General features: G+C 34.8%; 1 protein-coding gene and 1 pseudogene across 4 annotated transcripts in view; both read left to right on the top strand.

The window, feature by feature from the left end:
• Positions 1-561: 561 nt before the first annotated feature.
• Positions 562-2526, top strand: LOC107661419 (fibrinogen-like protein 1; annotated as a pseudogene).
• An 815-nt stretch (positions 2527-3341) lies between these two features.
• LOC107661416 (microtubule-associated tumor suppressor 1 homolog) overlaps positions 3342-8127 on the top strand; it is a 51109-nt gene continuing 46323 nt past the window's right edge. For 3 of the 4 annotated variants that reach the window (XM_016450989.1, XM_016450988.1, XM_016450986.1), the window contains exon 1: positions 3342-3408. The gene's annotated coding sequence lies outside the window, so the exon portion shown is untranslated. Of the gene's footprint in view, positions 3409-5097; positions 5177-8127 lie in introns of those variants that run through there. The other variant, XM_016450987.1, reaches the window with a different exon arrangement.

Here is an 8127-nt window from a genome sequence, read left to right as displayed (position 1 = left end):
GTATCAGTGTGCCTCACTTGTTTTTCCCATTTTGTTTTTATGGGTGTTACAAATCAGGTATTCGTCCCTGTGTATCAGGCGTTCTTTAATCAGGATTGTTCTATTTATTTTGTAAACAGATATTCATGTTGTTTTTCATTTACAGAGAATTAATTGTATGCATCAATGTAAATTACACAGAATTCTGACCTTTTAATGTAAAAAAAAAACTTCAAAACTTGAAGTGCCATTAATGTTTAAATTTTCTTGAACACATTTAAGGATTGAGATCAAATGTCTCATAATTTTCATTCATTTCTAGAATATTTCCAGTCTTTTTTGTGACGCCTCGGGAGCTGTTTGTAGTTATCTGCACATCTGTTTTGATCCAGAGTGACTCAGCTCAAAGTAGTGCACATCCAACCACAGGAAACTTTGTCAGGCACCAGAACAGACCTCAGAAGCATCTGCACAAGTTGTTGAGATTCTAGTTGTTCTTTAGTGCCTAAATTGCACACAACATCACATCAAAGGTGTATGACCTTTTATCTTTAAATGCAGCATCAAATAAATACATTTACAATGTTAGTTTTGCTCATCATTTGGATGCTTTGTACTCTGGATTTGTTAGACTCTGTAAGTATTGTCTTGAAAACTAAATGAAAAAGTGTGTTTATTTGTATGTTGAACTGACGGTAGTCATTCAGTGTGTTGTGTGTTTAGGCTCCTGACGAATGCCAAGATGAGATACAGCATCTTCAGTCGGAGTTGACGAGTTTGGAACTTCGCCATACAAAGCAACAGCAACTTATTCAATGATTAATGAATCTCAACCAGATAGATGAACGTTCCCTAAAAGCAGGCTCATTTTATGACATGGGAGACAAACAGTACATGGGTCAAGGCTCTATATTATTTTATTAAGATGTGGTATTCATTGTGTAAATGTTATACTTGTCTGAATATAACAGCACAGTGTAGTACTCACAAAAATCAATCTGCCATAAACAGACTGTGCTCAGATCTTCAAAAAATGGCAGCACGCAGAGTGGATTTTACATGATTAAACCACTGCTAAGTCCAACCCGGATGAGAGTGTACTGTGATATGACAGATGGACAGTCTTCCAGAGACGCTCAGATTGGAAGTCAGTCATTTGACAGGTAAAGAAAACTATTGTTGTGAGAAGAGATGCATACTGATAAATGAATGAAACATGATTTTTTGATTTTCATTTTTAGAGATTGGAATGATTATGATTATGATAATGATTGAATGGAGAGTTCTGGTTAGGAAATGATAATGTGCATTATATGACAACTCAAGGTGAGTAAATCTATATATCTAAAATGCATACAAACTGAAATAGATATGTCAGGATTTGCCATAATTTATATTATATTATATTATTATATGCGACCCTACATAGGACAAGCGGTTTAAAGAATGGATTGATACTATGTAATATTATTTTATATTTTATTTTATTTTTAATAAAACACCTTCTGTTACGCAGATGATTACACCCTGAGAATCAATCTGAAAGACTTTGAGGGCAGCCACCGTTTTGCAGTGTACAGAACATTTAAAGTGGATAATGAACAGGTCTTTTTAATAATCTCTTTATATTGTGATAAATGATGTGTGGATTAATATACAGAGCCCATTATGAGCCAACAGGTGGCATGTGAAGTTTCTAAACGATCATTACAGCAGGTTAATATATAATATGTTCTATTTTCATTAAGAATAAAAAGAAGGGGTTGCACAGTATCACAATTCATAAACTTCACATGACCTGAATGGTATAGTATCTTTGCACTGTTTATTTGGTTGATGTTTTAACGATCCCATTTGTCTTCTCAGAACCATTACCAGCTCCAGTTTGGCGTATACACAGGAAGCGCAGGGGACGCTCTCTCTGGCAGTTATCATCCTGAGGTTCAGTGGTGGGCCAGCCATCAAGGAATGAAGTTCAGCACACGAGACAGAGATAATGACCGCTATGATCGCAGTTGTGATCAGGAGGACAAGGGTGGCTGGTGGTTTAACCGGTTTGCACCTTAACAATGACAGAGCTTTTCACATTACAGTAATAATGACAATTACAATATGTACAAAGGCAGTTCTTCTCCGTTCATACAGCTGCCCTATAGCAGAGTAACCACTGGTGTAGTTCATTACTTTAACTATGAATATTTGACAACCAAAAGGTGTCCATGTTTTGTATGTTGTTTCACCTGTATTCCTCTACTAGATGTCACTCTGCCGATCTGAATGGATTCTACCACAGAGGCCCCTACAGCGCAGTCACTGATGACAGAATAGTGTGGTACCCATGGCATGGCTGGTGGTACTCCCTCAAATCTGTGCAGACGAAGATCAGACCTGCCAGTTTTGAGCCTAATGATGTTTAATTCATGGATCTGATATCTGAACCATGAAATTATGAATTTGTGGATGGTGACAAATGACATTGTAGTCCAGCTTAGTAGTCCAATTCTTAACTTTTTACATATGTAGTTAAAAATCTCTTCTCCTGAATGTAGCGCAATAAAGTTTTCAACACATCCTTGCTGCATCCTTGTGTTTTCAATCCTAGTATCTTTAATTTGATGAACTTCCTAGTTGGTAAATGATTAATGATTAATTTTAAAAATTAAGAAATAAATTAAAATGAAAGAGGAAATGTTTATTTAAAATTGCATTTAAAATGATGAATATAGAATTTAGCTGACAAAACAAAAAGTGTAACTATAAATTCTGAGACGTTTTCTTTGCTTTAAACAACAATATCTGTAAGGCTAATGGAGCAAATAATTAACATCCAGTAGTAAATCTATAATTCAAAGTTCTACAGAAAGTGCAAACACCATCAATATCAGGGTATTTAGAAATCTAACAGAGCTGTTTTAATGTACTAAATACAATTTATTAGAAAAATAACACATTTAATTCAACTATTTAAAGTAGAAAGACTAGTACTTCCTTGTAAAACATACTCCAACAATCTTTATTTACAACTTTGAAAAATATTTTAGAGTGTCAAATGTATAGGGGTTGAAGTTTAAGTTAAAGTCTATAATAAAAAAAAAAACATGAACATGAAATAGTAGATTTTTTATAGTAAAATAATAATAATTATTATTATTATTAGCCTATTATTAAGATAATATATATAGTGGTGTTTTTAAAATTTACAACCAACATTTTTTTTTAGCATTTGTTATTATAATATGTTATCTTTAACTTAAACTTAAATCCCTATAGATATATGACCGTGAACTGTAGCGGCTCGTGACTTTCCTGCAGTGACGTAATTTAAGGAGTGCGCGAGCTCACCTGAGCTCTCACCTTTCAAGTGCACGCGCTGCTGTTAACGGTAGACAAATCTGTGAGTCCCAGTTTATCTCACTTGCGGCGTGCGGGGTAAGTACTCTATGATAACTAGAGAAATTGAGACGTCAGTGTAAACGTTTGCCTTTTCTACAAACGCACTTTTGTACCTTACCGATTTACTAGCGTGAGGCATTTTTCTGTTGTTACTCGAGTCGCGTGGCTTTTGTTTATGTTTACCCCTGTTGAATGTTTATTTAGTCTGTATACATTTACTCGAAGGGGATCTTCTGCTTTCTATCGCTCTACAACTTTGTTTACCCCACGTGTTATATATAGACCGAGCTGCCAGAGATCCCAAACAGGCCTCTGATGATTCTGTCAGGTGCACAAGACAATTTAAAGGCGGCGATCCGATCAGGAAATAGATTGTGGCTCAGGGGGAGGTATGAGGGAGAAACATGAGCTCCGCAGGAAAAGGTTACTAGATTTAAAATCATCCAATTAACTTGTTTTTCTCCTTATTATTTAACTTTTTTTTTTCTATAGACCTTCCTACTTCTTTAGATTTCCATGAGAAGCGTACACAGTTCCGAGTCTCCTGATTTGTTTTTGATTGAGCACTGTGATTTAGATGCTTTTTTTTTTTGGACATCCTATGTAATGATGTATTGTATGAGTATTTTTTAGTGCGTATTGGTTGGATGTGGCTCAAATGCACCATTAGTGGATGGTAGGCTACTGTGGGACATATGTGCTGTGCCTTGACCAGATATGGTGCTCGGAAACAGTGGAAAGCTCAAAGGACAGAAGCTTTGAATTCCACAGCAGGTTATAGTGCAGGTGCCCTTTAGGACCTCATACTGTACAGAATTATCAGATTATTTAAACTCTGTTATTTATTCTATTTGCTTAGAAATGTATATTATATTTAGAGTAGTGTCAGTGGATAGTTATTGGTAAGGTTCTTTAATGTTTTGCTCACCGAGGCTGCATTTATTTAATCAAAATTACAGTAAAACAGTAATGTTGTACAAATTCAAAATTCAATTTTAATATATTTGAAAATGTGATTTATTCCTGTGATGGTAAAGCTGACTTTTCAGCAGCCATTACTCCAGTCTTCAATGTCATGTACCTTCTGAAATCATTCTAAATGCTGATTTCTTATTATTATCAGTGTTGAAAACAGTTGTGCTGCGAAAGAACAGCATTTATTTGAAATAGAAATCTTATAACGTTATATACCATTATACATATACAGTATTTACGGTCATTTTGGTCTCTAATTTTTTACATTAGAGGTTTTCCACTGTAGCAAATATCTTCATGGTTGACATCCAGTTTTACAGTTTTTCTCCTCCTTTATCCTCTGATACCTAAATCCCTTCAAAAATGCTACTGGCTGCTTAGCAACAGCGATTGCTGCTTTTGACCTGACATGCCCTGGCTCCTCCCCTTATCGAGGGCTTGTCTAGGATAGGGTAACCATTCACTGTCCCCTGTAATGTTAGCCTTGAGGCTTTGCAGTGGGTTCAGTCATGGCCTAGGCTGGAACTTGAAGAGCGCTGTACGAGTAGAGGCGTGTTTTAGTATGCAGGGACAGCCCAAAAGTGTGCTGACAGCAGCCTGGACTGTGCCACATTCCTATGAGACAAACCATTGCTGCGAGCCAGGAGTGGTGCTGAAGGAGGGACTACTGGGGCTGATGGGTATTTTAGAGCTGGCAGGCTTTATATATGTGCGTTTAGTGTGGTGTAGTATTTACCACAGCACTAATAGGATTGATTCTGAGACATGGAGCTGCGAGTGCTGCAGGAGCCTGAATGGGATGTGCTGAACTGACATAATGTTATGCCTGGTAGGACTCTGAGGTTTTTATTTATTTATTTATTTTAATGTATTTATTAAAGATTTTATATAGCATGAAACTGATAAGAAGACATTTGCTTCACAGCAAGTGCATAAAATACTATTAGAATGTTATTACATTTTTCACAGTTACAAGCTGAGGATATTTGATTTAGGAGAGATGTAATTATTAATATCTATCTATCTATCTATCTGTCTATCTATCTATCTGTCTCTCTGTCTATACTGAATTAAAGTTGCAATGCAATTTGATGAATACAACATCTGCATGCTTTCATTTTGTTTTTGTTCTATATATTTAACATTAATTGACATGCTGTAAAAAAAAAAAAAAAGTATTCCTTAAGTAAGCTTAAGTTATTTGCTATGCCATGTGCTATGTTATTGTGCCATAAACTGATTTAGTGCCCCAGTTATAATATTTTTCCAGACTGGGCTGCTTAATAATTAGGCTGCTTTAACCCTCAAGAATGAATGATCCATTGTATTTCACTGCTGCTTTTTATGAGAGTTTGACATATCACTTTTATGTCCCTTCAAAGTTGAAATAAGAATCATTCATCAATAATTCTCTATGCGGTAGTGAAGTATTAACAGAGGGGCTCTTGTTTCTTTAATGCCCAGCCCTTTCATGAGCAGTCGGGCTGTAAATGACTAAGCACACTGTTAGTTCCCAAGCTAACCTTTCATTCAGCCTGCAAGTCGAGGAAGGCATTTTTGCACTCCTTTTTAAATCTGAATATTAGGGATAGTAATGGTTCAACAAGAGTTATGGTGAATGTGTTTTATAATTATGCTTTTATGTTAGAAAATGATGAATGCCTCTCATGAAATGAATGAGATGTACAGCTTTGAAGTTTTAGTGCCTTGGTCCATTTGATTAACTTGAAGATTATATTGATTTTTAATGCAGCAATATAAAGGATTTTTTAAATATTTTCTTTAACCTGTGAGAGTGTAATATCACACTCTAAAATATTTTTTGAAGTTGTAAATAAAGATGGTTGGAGTATGTTTTACAAGGTAGTACTAGTCTTTCTACTTTAAATAAAGTTTAATTTAAAAATTATGATTAATTAAATGTGTTATTTGTGTTTCATTATTTGGCAATTTCTGAGTGAAAATTGTTTCTACTACACCATTTTTTTTTCAGTGTACTGTATGAGTATGACAAAACAGACAAGACTTTAAACATGTAAGACCAAAATTCTTGCTGAAAGTTTCTCTTTCAAAGTTTGCATTATTAATATTTTCCATGGATAACAGCAGATGAATATTAATTATTGATAGAGAGTCTACATTGTAGGTTAAAATTTAAAGTGACAGTTACTGGTCGTTGTATGAACATTTACACATTCACCTTGTGAGCAGGTTCTGGGTCTGTGATTTGTGGTACTGCTATTTATTTGTATACAGTTTGGTCTGTAATCGCAGATTTACTCCATAGTTCCACAGTTAAAGTGGCATACAAGCTTTGTATGGGGTTTGTTATTTCAAAAGAAGCTAGACAGAGAGCTTGTCTCTGCATCTGCATAAACTGGCCTCTTTCCTCATTGTACTTGACAAAAGTGCATTAGAGCATGCAAGGCCTTTCCCTCAGTAGAGGCAAAGTACGCCATGCCTCTTCAACCCCTGTGGAGTAATGCAATGATGTTAACTTGAGGAGACAGAACCCAAAAAGATGAGAGATTCAAAGTAGTCTGGCCTTCAGAAATGTATTAATTAATTTATGTATTTTAAGGACACTTGAATAAACTGTATTGGTCATCAGATTTCATAAACTTAAGTGGCACATTTTTCAAGTATTAGTGTTTGTGTTAAGTCACAGCAAGCTAAATTTGTTTGAAAAAGGCATGTCTGCTGGGGTGTAGCCATCCTATCACAAAGCTAGATCTGTCCCTAGTCCCTACTAAATACAGCAAGGTGTTTTCACTAGCACTCAGAGCTGCTTATCTAAATACACTAAATACACATGCTCCCACTGAGCCCTCACCACTCTCCATCTAACCCATATTTGTCTCAAACTTGCAACATGTTACATTCAGGCCACTAGACTGCTCTGTCTCAGCAGTTACTGCTATTAAGGGTTCCTGTGTAAGGTGTAAATACAAATACAACTAATTACACCTGTTTGCCGGTTTTGTGATGTGTTAGTTAAACTACTGTTCAAAAGTTTGGGGTCATTATGATTTTGTATTTTTTTTTTGATAGAAGTTAATACTTTCAGCAAGGACATTAATCAAAAGTGGATCAAAAATTACAGTAAAGAAATGTAAAATGTTGTAAAAGATTTCTATTTCATATAAATGTAGGTGTTTTCTTTAAAATTCTTTTTTTTTTAAAGTATCATGGTTTGCACAAAGATATTAAACAGCACAACTGTTTTCAACATTGATAATCAGAAATGTTTGAGCACGAAATCAGCATATTAAAATAATTTCACAGCAGTAAATTACATTTTTAAATCTATTATAGTAAACGAATTGTAATATTTAACTTACTGTTTTACTGTAGTTTTGAACAAATAGATGCAGCCTTTGTGAACATGAGGCATTTAAAAAAAAAAAAAAAAAAAATCTTACTTACCCCAAATGAATGATTTCTGAGTTTCAGTGATGTTTTATAAAAACACTTTAAAAAAATGTTTAATTCCACATTAAGAAGGACTAGAGGTTGATAGCCTACGAGTAAGCTCTTGCATTTTTAATGGTGTTTCTCTAGGAAACATGAAGAATTAAACAGGGGATCAATTTCCTCATTACTCTAAATGCAATTGGTCAGTAGATTATGTAACATCTCCACAAAAAAGACCGTTACTTATTTTGTAACCAACCAACAATACCACAGGTTTCACAAATTGTAATTGGCTAGGATGTGTGTTTGTTTAGTCAAGTATAGGGGTGTGCGATATTGACAAAAAATTATATCTCGATATTTTAT

This window comes from Sinocyclocheilus anshuiensis, unplaced genomic scaffold (assembly GCF_001515605.1).
Source record: "Sinocyclocheilus anshuiensis isolate Anshui unplaced genomic scaffold, SAMN03320099.WGS_v1.1 scaffold635, whole genome shotgun sequence".
In the NCBI taxonomy this organism is placed as follows: domain Eukaryota; kingdom Metazoa; phylum Chordata; class Actinopteri; order Cypriniformes; family Cyprinidae; genus Sinocyclocheilus; species Sinocyclocheilus anshuiensis.
Note: the sequence above shows the minus strand (reverse complement) of the source record. Positions and strands in the feature narration are given on the sequence as shown.